Genomic DNA, 20,782 nt, shown 5'->3' with positions numbered 1-20,782 from the left:
GAAAATATCCTTTCATGCTTTCATGAATTTGTCACAATGCAAGGTGTTAATAATAGGGTGGTATATGGGAACTCTGTATTTATACAGAAATTTTCTGTAAACCTACAACTTCTCTAATAAAAAAAAAAAGTGAAAAGTTACACATAACATTTGATCTAGTCATCCTATCCCGAGGTATGTACCCAAAAGAAAAGATAGCATTTGTCTTGTACGTATGCTTGTATACAAGAGAAGACTTGTATAAGAATGTTCATGCAGATTTATTTGCAACAGGCAAAAACTGGAAACAACACACATGTCCATTATCAGGAAAACAGAGAAACCAATTGTAGTATATCCATTCAATGGAATATTACTCAGCAATTTTAAAGAATGAACTATCGATACACAAAGCAGCTGGATGAATTTCAAAATAATTATGCTAAGTGAAAGAAACCAGATCAAAAATAATGCATATTATATAATTCCATCTATATAAAATACTAGAAAATACAAACAGATCTATAGTAACAGAAAGCAAGTCAGGGGTTGTCTGCAGCAAGGCAGGTAGGAGGCAAGAAAGGACAGAAGAGAAAAATTACAAAGGGGCATTTTCACTATCTTGACTGTGAAATTTATGTGTGTTAAAACTTATGAAACTGTAAACTTTAAATATGTGTAGTTTATTATATGTCAATAATACCTTAATAAAACTGTTGTGAAAGAGAAAGAACCGATGGGTGAAAATGTAACTCGCTATTTCTGTCTCTTATTTCTAAGTCTGACAGAGACTGCTGCTCAGTTTCTGCCCACCCCCAAGAGCTCAGCGCTTCTGCTCGGCCACCCTCCTCTGCTCTGTTCAAAACGGGCAATGAATTTCAGACTTCTGGGTCAGCGTTGAATTTAATTAAATTTTTATTGAGAATCTGCACAGACTTTTTGGAAGCTCTGGCCTAGGTTCTAGCAATTATCCCCTCCTGAGGACCCTTCCCTAGATCCTTCACACAAGATTTTCCTTTCGAATACCCTTCCCACAGCGTGCTGCCTGGTGAATGTCAATGTATCTTTCGAGCTCCAGCTCATCTGTAACCTACTCCTTGAAGCTTTTCTTTCTTCTCCAAGAAGAGCTAGTTTTGTGGCTCTGTCAGTGCTCTCCTAACACCTGGGGATCCCGTAATGTATCCCCTTGGCATTCCAGGATGCAAGATTTGTGGTTTCGGCTACTCCCAAAAGACCCTGAAGGTTCCCAGCTTGTACTGATTTGTCAGTTTTACTGAGGCACAAATTTGATTCCAGCCAGCTGTGAGGCCCCAGCCAAGAAGGAACAGCTGAGATAGGGCGTGAGCAGGGCCCCCCACCCGCCCCCGGGCATTCATAGCCCAGCCCAGCTTGGTTGGCCTCGACTTGTTATGGAAACTTTTTTTTCCCTTTGTGAAGAATAGGCTGCCCCCAAAAAGCCATCAGCTTGTGATGGAAATGATGAGTGAGTGAAGCGGTCCAAGAAAGAGATGGTTCTTAGCCAGAAAATCGCTTTATAAATTACTTTAATCTTTTATTAAGAATCTGGAAGCACCACTTATAAAGTTTTAGTTGTACTTTACAGCATTTTCTGGAGAGAAGTTATAGACTACAGTCGCATTAACAGGATTGGAGATTTAAAAAGGCCTTGGGCCTTGCCCCTCAATAATGTCAAAAGCTCCCAGTAGTTCTGCTGAGCACTCATCACATTGTACTATATGAGTTTAGCTGTCTATCTCCCCCTCTAGTCTAAGAAGCAGAGTAGTCTAGACAGTAGAGCTAAATTCTTCTGGGCTCAAATCTCAGTTCTATCACTTAATAGCTGAGTGACCTTGAACAGGTTACTTAACCTCCCTGTGCTTCAATTTCCTCATCGTTAAAATGGTAAGTAAAACAGTACCTACCTCATAGAGTTAATGTTAAAGATTAAATATGGCAATACATAACAAGCACTTAAAACAGTGCCTCACCCATCAAGAGTACTTGATTAATGTTAGTAATTAATATGAGAGTTTCCTCTAGACTGTTATGAGGATTAAATTACAAAACACATGCAATGCTCCTGGTACAAAATAGGTTTTTAAATGATAGTAGTTATTACTATTATTTTTATGACCTCTGTTTTCTGAGTGCATATAACCTCCATCCAATGTTCCTTGGCAAACTGGCACCACCCAACTTGCCACGCACCCCCCACCCCCCACCAAAAGGGTCATTTATTCTGAAAATAGGAAAATCTTCATCCCACACCATCCCTAGAGTTTCTCTTCTCTACTCTAGAGTAGATCAAGGAACATTTTTATTGTGCTTTTAATGATCATCAATCACTAATAATAATTCCTTGTATTTTTAGAGTCTTCATTCTATCAAGACTTTCACAAATATTTCAGGACAATAAGCTTGAGAGGAGGGTAAAGCAGGCATGACCATCACTTCAGAGGTGTGTCAAAGGGGCTTGGGTGTGCACATCTAGAATGTGGATGTGCTGGGACTTAGAACCGGCATACCTTGTGCACCCTCCATTAGGCTACATTCCCATCATCGAGACCTTAAGGACCCGGAGATTGAGGGCAAAGAGGAGAAAGAGGCTTTCTGCTCTTCCCATGAAGTAACAGGGTTCTGGAGTAACCGTTGGAGAATGAAGCGGTAGCAGTAGTCGGTCCCCTAAGCTTGCTGTACAATCAAAGATGATCTCATCCCTCAGAAGAAACTACTCCAATCCAAATCAGACGGGGGCAGCAGCACAGCGTCTCAGACCTCGCAGACGACTCAAGACTGCAAGCCTTCTGCAGCTCCACATCCCCACCTGCTGGAGGCTGTGTCGCGCCAAGACTGACCATCCTCAGTCCACACTGGCCTCTGCTCTCCCACGTTGCCCCGCTGGGACTGCTTGGAGGCACACGGTGCAGGCTGGTAGCCTCAAAGTGGGGCTGGGGGAAGCACCCCCATTTGCTTCTCGGTCTTACTGTAAATCTTAATCTATGACATTGGGTGAATCTTTACTCTCTTTGAACTTCAGTTTTTCTCAAGTCGTAACCAGAGAGATGCTCAGCCTTGACTATTCCTGTACTGCTAGGTGGAAAATGGGATAGACAACTAAGCCACCGTCTCTGCCAGGGGAAAAAACAGGGACTTGGCGGCGGCGGTGGGGGGGAAGAGCTGCTATAAATGTCAGAACTAGGGGAATAAGAGCAACAGCATTCCTAATAAACAGAGGGAAAAAACCAAGTCCCAGAGAATCAAAGCAGCCGCAGGGGACAGACTTCATTCATTCATTCAATTATTCACCCAGAAATATTAGTTGAGCACTGACTGTGTGCCTGGGACTGTGCTAGGCACTGAGGACACACGGATGAAGACTCAGTTTCTGTACCTCAGGTGCTTTCACTGGGTCACTCGTCACCTTTCTCCCATCCATCTTCTCATCACTGTCTCCCTTCTGAATGTTTCCCCCGTGCCCCTGGGAACCCTCAGTCCACTACAAAAAATTCTCCTCCAACCACAACACCCTCCAAGAACTTTCACTACATTCTCCTCCTCACCGTGACTAAAACCTGGCCTTGCTCCAAAGACACTGGTTCCCTTGCAGCCTTCTGAAGTGGAGGCTGCTTTTCCTTCCACGTGAGTTATATTTTCCAGCCAAGAAGGCGGCACTTGGTATCAGCAGTCTCCCAGCTTCCCCCACCAGTTTCACATAATAACTTTTCTGCCCTGTTTAAAGCCCTCCTCCTACCAAATGGTCCGTTGTCCTCTAATTCTTCTTGTTGTGTCATTGACCCTAGCCCACCAGCTGAGACTCTCTCCATTTATCTCTACACATTAACTCCCACCAACGCCCTGAGACAATATCACTAAGACTGACCCTTCCAACACCCTAACCTCCTCCAACTTTGTTCTGATCAATTCAAATAACCTTCTGCTCTGCGTCAGTTATCCTCCTCAAGGCCACAAACAGACTGTTAGTATTAGCATGGTTCCAAATCTCAAAATGTAAACTCCAACATCCAACTCTGAACACAGGATCCTCTCGTTCCAACTCTGTTCTCTTCCTCTCAGTTCCCATTCTTTGCCCTTACTGAGCTCCAGCACTTTAACCCCTTCATTTCCTCACAGTTTATCTGGCCCTAGCCCAAATCCCAGGCCTCACTCCTTCAAAGTCCAAGCTAGACCTCTGATCAGTCACTTGAAGGATTTCTATCCAGCCCCCTCATGATCCTTGCTCCCTTTTCCTTCCACTCATAAGTCCTGGAAAACCCTGACCATGAGTCAGTTCTACAACTGCCTATTCTGCTATCTGGAAAAGAGTTCTGGAAGAGAAAACTGTACGCTATGGCATAAGTTGGCCATTTGCTAGTTTTACTAGTTTTTGGTCAACACCCTCCTCTTCAAAGGCTATTACAAATCTGCCTCAGTCTCCTCACACCCTCCACAGAAGTCTGCCCTCCCATTTTGCTGAGAAAATCAAAGCCATGAACTCCCTCAACTTTTCATCTTTCTTCTTTCATAAATATACTCACATTATTCACCACATATCCTCCCCTATGGTCTCCAGGCTCAAGGGACATTCCTTTCCCTGTTCAGATCCAATCTCTCCACCTGGGCCTAAATCTTTTGCCTAACATATAAACTATTTCCTCTATAATTGACGTATCAGTCAAGGTCAACTCAGGAGACAAAAACCTAATTTGAACAAGGAAATTTTAATACAAAGAGTTATTTAGTATAAAAGGAGATTATTTCCCAAGTGGAAAAGAGAACTTTATAGAATATGCAAATAGTTGATACAAGGAGCAGTCCCTACCTTTCAGGCTGAGGCAGAGCACCCAAGGAATAAATAAATCCGGAAGAGACCCCATCCCCTTAGAATGATATCTAGCCCATGTTGGAAAGAGTGCAGCCTTGGCCAACTGATGGCAGAGGTTCACTGAGGTGCTGTGCCAACAGAACTCACCAGGAAGCCCCTTCTGGGTGCCAAGGAAGCCATCCACATGGAGGTGCTGAGGCTGCAGAATTTACTGGAGCCACCATGCACTGCCAAGGAAGCCATCTTCCAAAGTGCCAAAGGAATACCTTGAAGAGGTATTGCCCTGCAGAGCTTGCTGGAAACGACCTAAGGGGATGGTGCATCCGAAAGCTACCTTCCCAGGTGCTAGGAGACACTGCCCACAGGCAGGGACCATGTGCTGCTGGCCACCATGCAGGTGTTAACCACCATACTTGTGGCTAGCCACCACGCATTGCCAGCACCGTGCGGCAGGAATCTGCTGAGGGGAGCACACAGGAACCAGGAAGAAAAGCAATTTCCTCCCAGTGTCCCTTCAGCACCCTCTACAGACAAAGCTTAACATTGTGCCAGCTGACAAAGGAGAAATGTTTACAGGGTCCATTTCTATTATCACAAAGCAGGCAAGGAAGGGTGTATTTGGCACTGAGGGGCAATAAATTGACAACTGGTATAATTGATATCAACTTCCCTTCTTTTTCCAGCTTTAATTCAGCCTATGAACACATGCAAATATTACCAATTGTGCACACACGCACACACACACACACACACACGCACACACATTTTCAGGACCTGCATTCCCCACTAGTTATGACAATACCTTTCTCATTTCCTTTTAAGTCAGGCTTTTGGAAAGTATAGTCCTCACTCACTGCCTTCACTCTTGTATTTTCCTGTCACCCGACAATCTGTGTTACCATGGTTCCAACTACTACTACCCACAGGAATTTCTATAACCAAACTCATCAATGAAATTCAAAGGATATTTTTTTACCTTAGCCTTATTTATTTGACATCTATGAAGCACTTTACATTGAGAATAACTACTCTGCCTTTCCTTGGATTCTGTGGCATTCTGTATGGTAGATTGTATTATTTGTTAATAATCTTTCTTCCCTTCCAGCCTTGCCATGGTTCACTGTGGCAGAGTATACTTCCCCACCCCTGTTGACTTTGGACTTGGCCATAGGACTTGCATTGGCCAAAGACATGTAACCTGAAATGACAATATGGTCAGTTCCAGAAAGAGTGTTTAAAAAGCACTGTATGTTTCCACTTGCCTTCTTGCTCTCTAGTCCTTGGCCATGAGAGGCAAATGCCAAAGGTGGCCACTTATCCATCAGCCTGAGCCCCAGAATTAGAGACACAGGGCACAGACCTGAACACACCCACAGCCTGGAGCCGAGCTGCCAGAGCCAACCCACAGAGTGATAAGCATGAAACAAATATTTGTTATTGTAAGCGATTGAGATTGTGGTATTTGGCAATGCAGCAAAAGCCAACTAGCCTCTAGCTAGATATAGCAAGGGAAAAGAGAGAAATGCAAATTAAGAATAAAAGAGGGGACCACTACAGATTCTATAAATATTAAAAGGATATGGTATATTTCCAATGGAGTGTACAGTGTGTGAATATATCTCAATAAAATTGCATTTAGAAAAAAAGACATTGAAAGCTTTAGGTCAGTTTCCTGATGGAATTTTGGTAGTCTGAGTCTTTCAAAGAATTTGTCCATTTCATGGAAATTATCAAACGTGTTGGCATAAAATTGTTCATGATATTCCTTCATTATCCTTCTAACATTTGCAAGAGAGTAGTGATGTCACCTCTTTCATTCCTGATATTGGTAATGTATGTCTTGTCTCTTTCTCTGATGTCCCGTAACTTATATAATGTAATTTCATTTTCTGTTTTCCTTAATTTTTTTTAAATGCAGAAATATACTCCATGAAAAAAAGGATATGAAATGTACAAAATCCTTGAAAAACAAAGTACCAAAACTGACACAAGAGAAATAGAAAATCTGAATAGCCCTTTATCTATTAAAGAAATTGAATATGTGATTTTAAAACTTTTCACAAGGAAAACACCAAGCCAGACAGCTTCACTGATGAATTCTACCTATCACTGAAGGAAGAAATGATACTTATCATACACAAAACTCTTCTAGAAAGTAGGGGAGGAAGGAATCCTTACAAACTCATTTTATGAAGCCAGCATTACCCTGATATCAAAACACACCTGACAAACACATTACACAAAAATAAAACTAGACCAAGACCTCTCATGAACATTGATACAAAAATTCCTAATAAATTAATAACAAATATAATTCCTCAATATATAAAAAATATTTTTAAACAGATAATACATCATGATCAAATGGAGTTTATCTCAGGAGCACAAGATTGATTTAGTGAAAATTGACCCCTGTAATTTGCCACACTAAAAGAATAAAGGAGAAAAATCATATGACCATCTCAATAGATGTAGAAAAGGCATTTTGATAAAAATTCAACATCCATTCATGATAAGGCTCTTAGCAAACTAAGAATAGAAGGGAACTTCCTTAACACAATAAAGACATCTACAAAAACCTATATACTGAAAATGAGAAAACACTGTTAAGCAAGACTAAAGATATAAATAAATGGAGAGATATGCTATGTTCATAGACTGAAAGATACAATATTGTTAAGATGTCAGTTCTTCACAAAATGATTGGTAGATTCAATGTAATTCCAATAAAAATTCCAGCAGTCTATTTTTAGAAACTGACAAGCTGATTCTAAAATTCAGAGGACCCAGAATAGCCAAAATAGCTTTGGAAAAGCATAACAAAGTTTGAAGACTTATATTATCTGATGTCAAGAATATATTATAAATTGCAACAATAATACAATTGATTATTAGGGTTAGGACTGCCACATTTACAAATGATACCAAGTAGACCAGAAATAGACCTAATGAATGGCCAATACACATAAGGAAAGATGCTCAATTATTAGTGAATTTTTAATACGATGGAAATGTTCCATATTTTGAAGAGTAGTGGTTACATGAGTGTATACATTTGTCAAAATGCACCAGAACTACTGCCAGCTAGCAAGGTGCCGTTACCTGAAGGTGGCATCTGCTGGCTGCATTGGTTGTATGTAAATTAGACTTCGATACAGATGGTTTCAAAAAAATGAAATAGAAAAAAAATCTAATTAATCCCTCTCTCCCAATTCTCTTCCTACATTTCTACCTACCTTCTTAATCTTCTTTACGAACTCTTCACTTTGAAACATGGGGCTCTCTGATGTTCTGCCCTCAACACTCTTCTCCCTCCTATAACCCTAATAATTTCACACACTGCTAATGATACAATTACCTCCTATTTGAGGATCATCCTCAAATGTGTATTTCTTGCATAATTTTCCCCAGAGCTCCAGGCAGGCATATCCAAATGCCTAACAAAAATCTATAACTCAAGTTCAACAGGTCCAAAACTGAGTTTAGTTACCGTACATAACCCCAAACCTTCTTTTCCTACTGTGTTATTTATATAAGTTGGTGCATTGTGTCTAACACATAGTTATATATATGTATATACATATACATACACATATACATATACACGTATTTATATAATTTGTTGAATGAATGAGTGAAAGATGGAATCAGCCAAAAACTTCTTCAATTCTTCCTATATTAATTAAGCACATGACCAACACATTTTATGGAAAATGTCTAACCCTGCCTCTCCCTCCCTTTGCGGGGCTAGAAAGGTACAATCTCTTTCTTGGCTGGCTGTGTGACACTGAGCAAATTCTCACCCCTTGCTGGGCCTCAAAGACATAATATCAAAGGCATGGTGTTTGGGATCAGATAGAAGCAAACTCAAATTCCTGCTTACACTGTTATATCTTTAGCATGCTACTTTTATTCTTTAAGCTTCATTTCTTATCTATGAAGTACAAAGACTATTATCTATGTTCTAAGGTGGTTGTGAGTATTAAATGAAATGACAGGACTTGATCCACTGCCTAGCATATAGGAAGTGTCGCTACGGGTTAGTTCCTTTTCTTAAGGAAACTAAGAAACTAAGGAACTCCCCACTACCACCTCTACTCCTACCCCACAAGGAAAGGGGATGAGAATTGAGTTGGTACACATGTCCGAATGGCACCTTCTCAGGCTGGCAGGCTTTGGTATTCCAAGATAAGGAAACGATGCTTTCCCCTCCCCGTTCCCTTTCGCTCCATAATCACCATGGAACCTCCTGCAACTGGTATTCCGGGCAGATGCAGCCAGCTGCTGAGGTGCTGTTACCTGATGGTGCATCAGTCTGGGAGACCAGAAAAAAGAAAACCGTGTTGAGAAGTTATATTTTTCCCTCCCCAAGTAAGTGGTAGCAATAATGGAATTCAAATTGGAATGGCCATGAGATAAAACTCCTGCCCACCAGGTGTTTATCCCAGTTCATAAAAACAACTATTTTAAGGCAATGAAAAAACACTTCCCGTTGGGGAAGCAAATGGCACCACATGTTCCTGAAACACTTTGAGAGAAAACAGCAAATTCAATGAGCTGACAGCAAACGCATGTCAAGCAGGATCTGCACAAGCTGCCTGGCTCACAAATACTCCCCAAAGACAAGGCTCCAGTAAAGGCTGGACCCCTGAAATCTCACCATCCATCAGGGAACCACGTGGGCCCTCTAATTGTCACACCCTCAGGCTACTCGGGCTTTGGTGCAGTATGGAAAAGTTCCCAGTTTTTCCTCTACCCACAGCCGAAGAATTCAACTTTATTTCTGTGTCTTTAATGCTGCTGCACCAATTCTGTCCCTTGGGACACTGTCTCCCCAGTTCTTCCTTTCCCTGTTTTCCCTAAAGACAAAAACACGGGCTTTTATGGTTTGAAGAGTTTACTGCAAATCATGAGAGGAAAGGGGACAGGGAGTAACCAACAGAATGAAGACATTATTTCCCTAGTAAGCCCTTATCTGTAGAGTGGCCAAATGTCCCTGTCTACCCTTGACAGTCCTGGCTTATACCAGTTGTTCTGACATAAGTATCAATAGAAGTCCCTTTCAATCTTAAAATTCTCCATACTTGGTCACAAAGTCGAGTAAGTTATTCTATGTATATGGCATTTCCTGTATGCCAGGCATATAAACACTAATATATTTAATTCTCATAGCAATCTTATGAGTTAGGAAACATTTCAAAAATAACGACACCAAGGCATAGAGAGGTTAAGTAACCAGCTAGTCAGCGTCAGAGGAACTGAGGCAATCTGGCTCCAAAGGCTTTTTCTTAATCACTATGGTAGGCTATGACAAAATTTTAGGAAATCACTCATTCTTTCATTTCATTAACAGTTATTAGTATCTGCTATATGCCAGGCATATGCTACAAACTATGGATACAGTCATAAACCAGGCAGAGTCTCTGCCCTCAAGGAGCTTTCAATCTTGGGGGTAGTACACACAGGCAAACCAGTAAACCAGCTGTGAGAGCAGAGTGCATTGATAGGGGCACCTAATCAGGCCTCAAGCAGAAGCTACCTGGAGGAAGTGACACCTAAGAAGAGTACTGACGGGAGAGTAGTTAGCTGGACGGGAAGAACCAAGAAAGGTGGTTCTGGCAGAATAACACATCAAAATGTCCTAGGCCAGAGAGATCACAGTGAAGTGAAGGAATTTAAGCAGCTCATTAGGGCTCTAGTGCTGCCTGGGGCCAGGCAAGTAGCAAAAGATGGAGCTAGAAATGTTATCAGAGGCCAGACCAAGAAGGGATGTCGCTCACAGGCTTGCATTTGCCCTTCATCCTGAAGTTAATAGGAACCCGCTGAAACTCCTTAAGCAGGGAAGTGAGCTAATGAAATTTCCACTTTAGAAAAATGACCATGGTGGTCAGGCAGAAATGGATTGAAGAGGGAAGAGCTAGAGCAGACACAGGATAAGCAGAAAGGCTGTTGCCTGGATCCATGGGAAGGAGGGGGATGGTAGCCTGAATGAAGGTGGTGACCAGAGATGTGGAGAGACTAGATGGATAGAGGAGATAGACCTGGCACGAATTTGTAATTCGCAGGATGTGATGGATGCAGAAAGCAGGGTCAGAGATACCAAGGAGATGTTCTGTAGGCAGTTAGATAACAGAGTCCAGAGCTCAGGAGGGAGGCTGGGCATGACACATGGGACAGGAAGTCCTCCAAGTGGAGATGGTAACTAAGCCATCAGCTCAGGTGGCCACCAGGGGAATATGTAGAGTGAGAAGAGAAAGAGAAGGATGGCCCAAAGAAGAATGGGATGGAGCAGTCAGAGAGGCAGGAGAGTAATTTAAGAAAGAGGAAAGGGGAAACTGCCTAATGCTGCAAAGAACCCAACTTGGGGCCAAGACATTTTATGTGGTTTATCAACAAGACGGTCTTTGGAGATCTCAGTGAGAGCAGTTTCATAGTGTGGGCAGGAATGAGACTGCAAAGGGTAAACAGCAGCTTCTCAGGAAGCTTAGCACTAGGGGAAGGATGAGAGAGTGTGGGGAATGTAGAGATAGAATTGTGGGTTCTGGAACACAGCACCCAGTTCCCTGCTTTCTTGCATTGTCCTCTCCCTTTCTACTCCCCTACCACCAGTTCTGCTAATACTATAGGTGAACAGATGGGCAGTAACAGAAATGGTTAAGAAATCTTACTAATTTCTTATTGCCATTTCTCTGTTTTATAGCACTAGGTACCTAGAAAAGCTCCTCATGGATTTTATTCTCAAGAAGGCATCTTGTGCTAGGATGGGGAGCCATCAGGGTAGCTCCTGGCGTCTGAGCTGGGGTGTGTCATCCAGGCTGTCTCTGCCACAGGGCACAGGGACAGAGCTTCCCTGACCAGTGTCCCACTGCTGCAGATAAACTGATCAATAACCATGCAAACAGAGGCCGTATGAAGTTGGAATGCTGCTGAGGCCTCTAGAAGCACAGCCATTGATGGGTCTGCATTGACCCAAGGAGTGGCTTCCTTTCCTACCTTGTGGAACCTGAGGGGTTGGGTCCAGAGGTCTGCAAAAGCCATCCCAGTTGTGGCTTGTACAGGGTCTGTGATCAGTGATGTCTCCCCAGCCAGAAGGGACTGCTCTGAGATGTTCTAGAGGAGGTGACTGAGTGGGGAGGAGGAAGGCAGAGGGATGAGGGATAAAGAGCAGGAGGTCCCAGAAGCCTAAAATAAAAGATCTAGCATCCATCATCTCAAAGGGGTTATCTGTAATCCTGAAAAACACCCGAATGGATCATCCCTACGTTATTGGGTCCCTGCAGGACATTTCCTTAATACCAAGATCATTTATTTGAGTAGCCACCAGGTCCCAAACTCTGTTCTAAGCACCAAGGATTCAAATGTGAGTAAGACAAAGTCCTGGGGTATCATAAGAAAAGAACTTTTCAGGAGAGCCACCTAAACTTTCTTAGTTTCCCAGGCACCTTCATGGGTGTGTCCCCAGGTTTCCCCAAGGAGTGTTTGCAGTATATTGAAGTAGGCCATAGAAGGTTTATCTCCCTGAATGATGCCCAGGATTATCACCACAATTGGAGACTAGAAGAAAGCATGTATTGAGCACCTTTTACATATTGTGCACTTTCATTCATTCATTCGTTTCATTTATAGAATACTATATGCCAGGCTCTGTGTTAAAACTCTGGAGATAAAAATCATGAGCAAAACAGACATGGTTTCCATCCAGGTCTTCATGGGGCATACACAAGAGTTATGAAAAGCCACAGTAATCAAAATAATCACACAAATATATAGCTACAAATCATGGTGCATGTTATGAAGGCAAAATACTGGGACCTACTCACTCTATTGGGCTCAGGAAACATTTCTGAGGAAGTGCTATTTGGGAAAAGACCTGAAGGATATGTAGCCTTCAATTAGGTACAGGGGAAGAACAGCCCAGGAAAATGGAACAGCCAAGGCAGAAACTCTGGGGCAGAGAAACAAAGGACAGATGACACTAGATTCAGGAGCGATGACCAGGAGTCAACATGAGTTTTGTAAGTCAGGTTATCCTAAGAGCACTTAAAGGTTTTAATGGGGAGAGGGGAGCGTGACATGATTGCATTTTTTAAAAAATCTGCTCAGGCTGTTTTGTGGAGAATGGGTTGGAGGTGGCTACATTGAATGCTGGGAGACCACTTAGAAAGCTCCTGTTGTCATTTTGGAGAGAAACAAGATAATGGACAGACCAAGGTGATGATGATGGAAGAAATAGAAGTGGAGGAATTTGAGATATTTAGGAGGTAAAATTGGTAGGACTTGGGATAGATTGGTGAGGAGGAAGAGAAAGGTAACAATAATTTCCTGGCATCTCATTTAATCTTTAATACAACCTGTGAAACACATTACTATTTCCTCCTTCTTATGGATAAGAGATTTGAGATTCAAAGAAGTTAAGTAGCATGCCCAGGCCTCAAAGCAAGTAGGTCTGGCTCTAAAGTTAACTCTCTTTCTACCACTTTCCATAGGAGTCAAGCAGCTCTTCCTTGAAGAAGATTCCACTCTCTCTTATGTGCCACTGAAGGTTACACCTAGTCAACACCTCTAGCATAGTATGTCCCCCATAGTATTCCAATTATCTGTGTGCCTATGCAGCCGGTAAATACATAAAAAGATTTCACAGAAGCTGGCTACAGCTTGAATCAGTTGACCTCCAAAGATAGTACAAGTTGATTTCTTTGTTGAAGAAAGTCACTTCATGGGATTATCTGGCTATGATTATCTGGGGGCAATAAAGAATTAGATTGTTCCACATGACAAAGCTGCTGGGTTTTTAGGGCAGAGACCTTGGTTGTCATGTTCACCAACGTAACCTCAGAATCTGGCACACAGGCACTCAATATAGTCTTGTTGACTGAGTGAATGAATGAATGAATGAATGGCCTTTCAAGAAGTGGCTAAACCCTGGAAAAGAAGATGGGAGACAGAGTCCAGAGGGAGCCCTAGAAATTTGGTGAGAAAATACAATAGGATGGATGAAGCCAATGTGGAATTCTTTGAGGTGGGAATGGCCCATGACTTTCTAGGAATGGTAATAGCTGAAACAATTCTAAATTTTCTGCTATAAAGGAAAAGTTATTGCAAAACTGGTTCAGGATAGAACTTTTCTGCTATATTGTAAATCACAACCTCCATCCTAGAAGATGTCAGCATTCCTGATCAAATGCTTAAGCAACTGTCTGATAAACATTAAAGGAAAAGTCTTATGGGAAATGTTTTCAGCTGTCATCTGATGATCAACCAAAAATCTAATGGCTTTTTTTAAGCAGAAATTCTTTTTTCTTGTGTTTAGTATAATAAGCAGCTAAGTATTCTCATTTCCTATAAAATATCCCTGCCAAGAGAGAATTTTTAATAAATTTGATTCAAGTCTCTTTCCTTGGGGCAAGTTTGAGATAAACACTGACACTTGTACATAATAAATTGTTTAATATAAAACAGTGGTTCTCAAAGCATGGGAACTTGCTAGAAAGGCAAATTCTTGAGTCCTATCCCAAACCTACTTACTCAGAACCTCTGGGGTGTGGCACAGCAATCTGTCACTTAATTAGCTCTCCCAGGTGATTCTGATGCACATTCAAATTTGAGAACTTCTACTCTAAAAACACCTTTTTAATGCATCCCATACTATCCCCATTCCTCCCAATCCTCCTTCCCTCCCTCCCTCCCTTCTTTCCTTCCTTCCCCCCTTTCTCTCTTTCTCTCTTTCCTTAACCAGATGAAGTGGGGGTTGGATGTGTCCACTACACATTTGCTGTCAGGTCAGCTTAAGCTGCAGCCTGTTTCTGGTCTCTAATCTTGTTTGCAACTCTGCCTTGGCCTGTACTTTCTTGCTGCTGGTCATTATAAGAAACTCTAGGATACCTGGCCCCCTTCCTTTGTTGCCCAAAGCAGTACTAGCAAAAGACTTGTGTGTAGCAGCTTTTTGTTCAGGATTTGGAGGGAGGGAGGGACAGAATGTGCATAGGCAGGGAAGAAGGGAAAGGAAGGAAGCAAGCAAACACAATTTTCATTTGCGGTTATAGTGTTTCCCCACTCTCAATACCTGTCTCCTATAGTTTCCCAACTTTTAATCCATGGCTCCAGGTATAGCAACTGACCTAGGCCTGGCCAATCAAAGTAACATATCCCCCTGGCCACAATGATTGGTTCAAGGATGAACACATGGTCCAAACAGAGCCAATGAGGCACAGTGACAGCTTTCTCAATCTTCTGAGAAAGAGACAGGTACTCTTTCCTGTTGAATAAGGGAAGGTTTGACACTGGAGCTACAGTACTTACTGCCAACTGAGGAAGAAAGTATGTGTGAAAATGGAGCCAACACAAAGGAAGTGGGGTTGAGAGATATATAGAGAGAAACCTGGTCCTGGTAACATTTTGGAGAAGCTGGATCAAGCTTCACCTGAAGTCAGAGTACTTATGGACTTTTGCATTGCACGAGCCAATGAACACCCTTTTTGCTCTGGCCAGGTTGGATGGAGTTTTCTGTCCCTGACATGTGGAGGAGTTCTGATTAATATCAGAAGTGGCCCTTAGAAAGAGGGTGAATGAGGCTAGATCTTGTAATGATGTAAGATAGTGGTTCAAGTTATTTTATTTGAAAAGTTTGGCTCCAGAATGCAGGAGTACTTGGGTTACCAAGTTACACAAGTCTACTTTCCTCAAAACTGTGAGTGCCTGGAGGACCATGTTATTTATCATTGTAGTGACAATAGGAATAAAAGGAGGACAAAAAGGAAGGCATGGAGAGAAAAAGAAAAGATGACAAGAAATGTACAAACCCCTGCCAAAGAAGCAGGAGACCTGAGTTGCTTGGTCTCTATGTTTAGAGCAGACTAAGCCCTGCAGGGGCCCAGCAATAGGAGCCATGAATCAGGAAATGAGGGCATAGAAGCTTCTAGCACCAGCCTACTCCAAAAGGGCATTTACCAGGAAATTGCCAAGAAATGACGGTGCTGCCATAATTGGGTCATTACTTTCCCTACAAATATTTCTCCCTTTTGTGAGCAACAAGGACCCATTCAGCCAACTGTGTGGCACTTCAGCTGAAATAACAGACCAGGGGAAGTGTGTAATTGACTTTCATCAAATTGAAACCATAGGGCAGCCTGGCCAAGCAGAAGCTCTGTCTCTGGCCCTAGCACAGAAGTTATTTTCTGCTTAGTGTCAGGCCATATGTGGTAGAAAAGGGAGAATGGAAAGGAAAGAGAAAGAGGACCAGCTTTGGGGTCACCTTCAGCCCCTCCAGCCAGGCTACCCAGCCTAGAGTTTTGTGTGAATAGCAGACAAGGACAGAAAGGTGATCTGGTTCCAGACTTTTGAGGAAAAGGGCACCGGGGGCAGAGGAAGAGTAAAAGGAAGAGAGACAGAAATGGGGGCAGTTGGAAGAGGAGAGAATTAACCTTTAATGAAACCATATAAATGAGTTTTTAAAAAATAGTAGCTGACGTATCTTTTCCCACCTGTTCACCTGCATGAAATTTACACTTGAGAAAAACAAACATAACATCAGCCAGTTTATCAACTCACCACCTTGCATATGCTTTTCAATATAATGATTTCAAAGTTTGAAGTGAAAAAGAACATTTCAGACTCATCCAAAGGGGCATAGAGCATTTTTCCAGGGATCTATGGACTAATCTGTACTTTGGGGACGAGGGGATTACCCAAATCTTTGAAAACTTTGGTTGGTGATTTGGGAACTCCATGGTTTAACCCATCTACTTCTAGGAATATTCTATCTTGGCTAGACTGCACCCCATCTGCCCTTCCTTTAAGGCCCCTCTGTGAGCTTTGGGTTCCTCATCCTGGCCCACCAACTTCAGGGGAGCATGTGAGCTCCACACAGATTGGTGCAGGAGAGACAGAACTTAGTTGTTCTTCTCAACGACCCTGACAGTACTTCTGTTGAGCAATTCCCAGGATACTGCACTGATTATGTGTTTCCCAAGGAAATTGTCCCCAGGATCCTATGAACATTGGCTTAGCTTCTTCATTGCTGTCCTATCTCAGGTTTGGAGATCCAAAACCCTAGTTTCCCTATCCTCCAGAAGGGCTGCCCAGCAGCCCCAGTAATGGAAAGAAGACTGACTCAGAGAAGCTGGGCTCGGGTCCCACCTCCACCACCCACCAGCTCCATGCACTAACAGTAGAATGGAAACAGCATGGGCTTGGACTTAGGAAGACCTACCTCTGGGATCTTTGGCAAACTTCACAAGTTATCCTTTTCTTAAGCTAGCTAAGTCTCAGTTACCTCATCAGTCAAATGAGTTATAACTAGTCTAAAGGGGTGCTGTGTGGACTAAATGAAATCATGTGCCTGATGTGAAATAGGCACTAAATAATCTGTTGATATTGTGGCTATCATTATTATGTGACCTTGGGCAAGAAACTTAGCCTCTCTGAACTTGCTTATTCATCTGAAAAAAACTAGAAGCAATAATAATTACCTCTTAGGATGGCTGCAAAGATTAAATTAGATAATATATGTAAAAGTACCTAGCAGGCACTCAATGTTAGATTTCTCTTCCTCTCTATCCCAGACCTCTCCCTCTGCAGCCTAGGGTAAAGTTTTCTCAGCACCATATGGCCAAGTGGCCCCAGATTTTAGCTAAAACAAAACAAAACCAAAATAGTCTGTCCCTGAAGGTGGTTGTTTGAACAGCAATCTCTTGCAGTCCCCTATCTGCTATGCTCTCAGCCCACACCCAAAAAAGGAGAAAATGTGCCAGTCCAGGAGGCCTCTCTAGAGCGCCCAGGAGAGGGCCAGGAGGGAAGTCAACAGCTGCAGGACTCATTGTTCAGCACTAGGGGGTGCAAGGAACTCGGACACACATTTAGGGCCACATCCAGAAATCTCTGAACTCGCCCCTGTGCCCAAATCTTCCAGAAGGGGCATATCCAAGCAGGAAAAGAATGCTCAAGGACTACTCAGAAAAGACTCTGTGGGAACAAATGATGGGAGAAAATGCAGGGAGCAGTGGGGCACACAGCATCTCCCCAGCTTCAGCCTGGTCCTGGGCTAGAGAGTCCTTTCTGGTTTCTACACTCTGACCTCATTGGGGTTGCTACATGGGCACTTGAGGAAAAAGAGATAGAGAAGTCAGGCCAGGTCACTTTTCTCATTCACATCCACTTGTATGTCTAATTCACCCAGCATCCTAGTAAGTCCCACTGAGTCACAGTTAGAAGGAGCCTTACAGAGTCCCAGATGTTTGTTCTCCAATGTTTAGCTGGAGGGCTGGGACAAAGAGAGGAGAAAGCACTGGAACAGGGTCTCCTAGGCATTTTATAGTGATCACTCATATAATTTACTGAATATCTTCATGTACATCATTTCACTTGGATATTCACAAACATCTAATATTGTAGGCAGAGGCTATTATCCCATTTTACAAATAAGGAAACTGAGATTCAGTAAGTGCCCAAAGCTCTCCTCTTCCCTCATAAGCCTTCAATGTCACCAGCTATCCCCACCTCTCCTGCTTTCCCTTGTTTTAAAATCAGTCCAATCTACACACATACATACATACACACATACATAACCCCAGGAAAATTGCTACTCAACTCCAAAAGATATTTGTTGCATTCCCTTTCTTCCTAACCCACTAAACATAATGGAGAGATGATGGGTCATAGTAGTTAAGAGGTTGCACCTTGGAATCAGAACTGAGTAAATATTCTTTGTCATTTACTAACTCCATGATCATAGACCTTTTTGTGCCTCAATTTCCTCATCTATAAAATGGAAATACTAACATCTGTCTCATGGGATTCCTTTAAGGGTTAAATGAGATATACTATGTAAGACAAATTCCATAATGTCTGGCATACAGTAAAGGCTTTGTAAATAACATCTAGCATATACAATTACCATATACTCTTAACATTGAAGCAATCTTTAGCAATTAGTCCATTATTTTCATGCTATTTACCAATGAGATTATGTAAAGTCAAAGATTATTTTGCCAAGTAGGATGGTGACAGAGTAAGAACCAGAACTCATGATTTTTTTTTTACTTCCAGTCTAGCCTTTTTTTCTCCCCCATTGCCTCCCCAAACCAGCAATAAACATTCATAGAACACCAACCTCAGAAGTTTACCTACTTGGAGAACATTTGACACAATCTATAATCTTGTAGCATTTTTTTACTGAGTTGTGGCTTGTCAGACAGTAGATAGTAGTAAGCATGTGCTATGCTGTTAAGAATAGATATTTAAATGTTGTATTGTATAGATTAAAGACACTATTATGAACTCAGTTCACACCACCAAGTACACCTTTGCCCCCCCCCACTCTAAATTTATTTACAAGTCGTATATCTTGAAGAATCACCAAACTCCAGGATTGTGTCTCAGTGCAGCCTGAGGTAAGGTGAGGGTCACAAGCCTTGCCTGTTTACTACCTCCAGGGATGATGAATTAAAAGGAAAGCAATCTGAACACCCTGAGGACTCTGAATCCTACAGGGCAGGGATGATCTCATTTGTGCTGGGTCCTCCCACACTCACTCAGGATGGGGGCAGGGACTGAGCTGAGCCGAGTCAATTGCTATAAGGCAAGTAGTAGGCCACAGGGCACTTGCTCCCACCCATCTGCCTGGGAATAGAATGGGTGGTGGGGGTTAACAGCTACAAAGGGAAGGAAGGGAGGGAGGGAGGGGCTGATTCACTAGGACAACTCTTAGAGTGACTCAGAAGCCAGTGGAAAATAGCCTGTTCTCCCACATTTGCCTCATGGTCGGGCACTTCCTGATTGCACACTCATAGGCAAAGCAAAAGGGAGGAGGAGGAAATGGGACTTTCCAAGTTCATGGGCCTATTCCAGCACCTAATGCCATGTTTTTCACCATTTCAGATATTTTGTTTCAAGTCATGTTTATTGAGCACCTACTATGTGCCTGGCTCATCTTGCCTCTCAGACAGGCAGTCTCCTGAACACAGGGGGCAATGTCTTTCTGAAGTTCTGTATTCCCTGTGCCAAAAGCACTCAGGCTGCTCTTCAGCACTTCAAGCCACAGTCTTGCTGTTTTTTACACAGAGAGATGACCCTCCCAAAGCTACAATCAATATGGGGTAGATATGGAGCTGTTTTTCTGGCTCCAATGTGGCTTTACAGTCATCCATGCCCATTCTCTGTGCTAGTCCTCCTTGTGAGAGCCAATGTGCAGTAAGCAGAATATGGTACAGGTTTAGAATCATACATCCTTGGTTGAAAGTCTTTACCATTTATTAGCTCTGTGGCTTTACTTGATTTCTCTGCATCTCTGTGTTCTCATCTGTAAAATGGGCACTAAGATGTCTGTTGCACAGGGTAGGATAGATTTTATATAATAGTAAAGATTAAATAAGATAACATTATGTGAAAGAACCTGGCACAGTGATGACATGCTAAATTCCGATTTACTTCCTTTCAGCTTCCAAGTAATTGCAGACTGACCACATCCCTCCACCAGACTGTAAACTGCATGAGGGAAGGGCTGCATCTGCCTTAAGCACTGTGTCTGCCAGAGTGAGTACTAGGCCTTTACACTGTCTTGCATAATTATAATTATTAAGATTAGAAATAATGTATTAAAATAACACATTATTTATGCATTACAAATATCTAATTGTATTATAGCTATTTGTTATACCATATTAAAACTAATGTAGTGGTTATTACTGTTTTAACCAGCTGAATCAATCTATGAACTGGAGTGCAGACTATGAAAAAGGATTCCAGAAACTTTGACCTCAGGTAGGGATGCAACTAGGTCTCCATCATCCTACCCCCACCCTCATCCCCTCTCTGGGTTATTTGCTTATGCCTGGAGCTCCCAGCCACCAGCAAGACCTGTGTTCCCGGTGTTCAGGTGGGACAGCCCTTCCTTGCATCCTCTACACTGTCCTTTGCAAACGCCACTGACCCAAAGTATAATGAGGCCAGCGATGCAAGAAAGTCCCCTCTTGTGGCAAGCCTAGA

Source organism: Choloepus didactylus, chromosome 2 (assembly GCF_015220235.1).
Source record: "Choloepus didactylus isolate mChoDid1 chromosome 2, mChoDid1.pri, whole genome shotgun sequence".
Lineage (NCBI taxonomy): Eukaryota > Metazoa > Chordata > Mammalia > Pilosa > Megalonychidae > Choloepus > Choloepus didactylus.
This window is presented reverse-complemented; position numbering follows the sequence as displayed.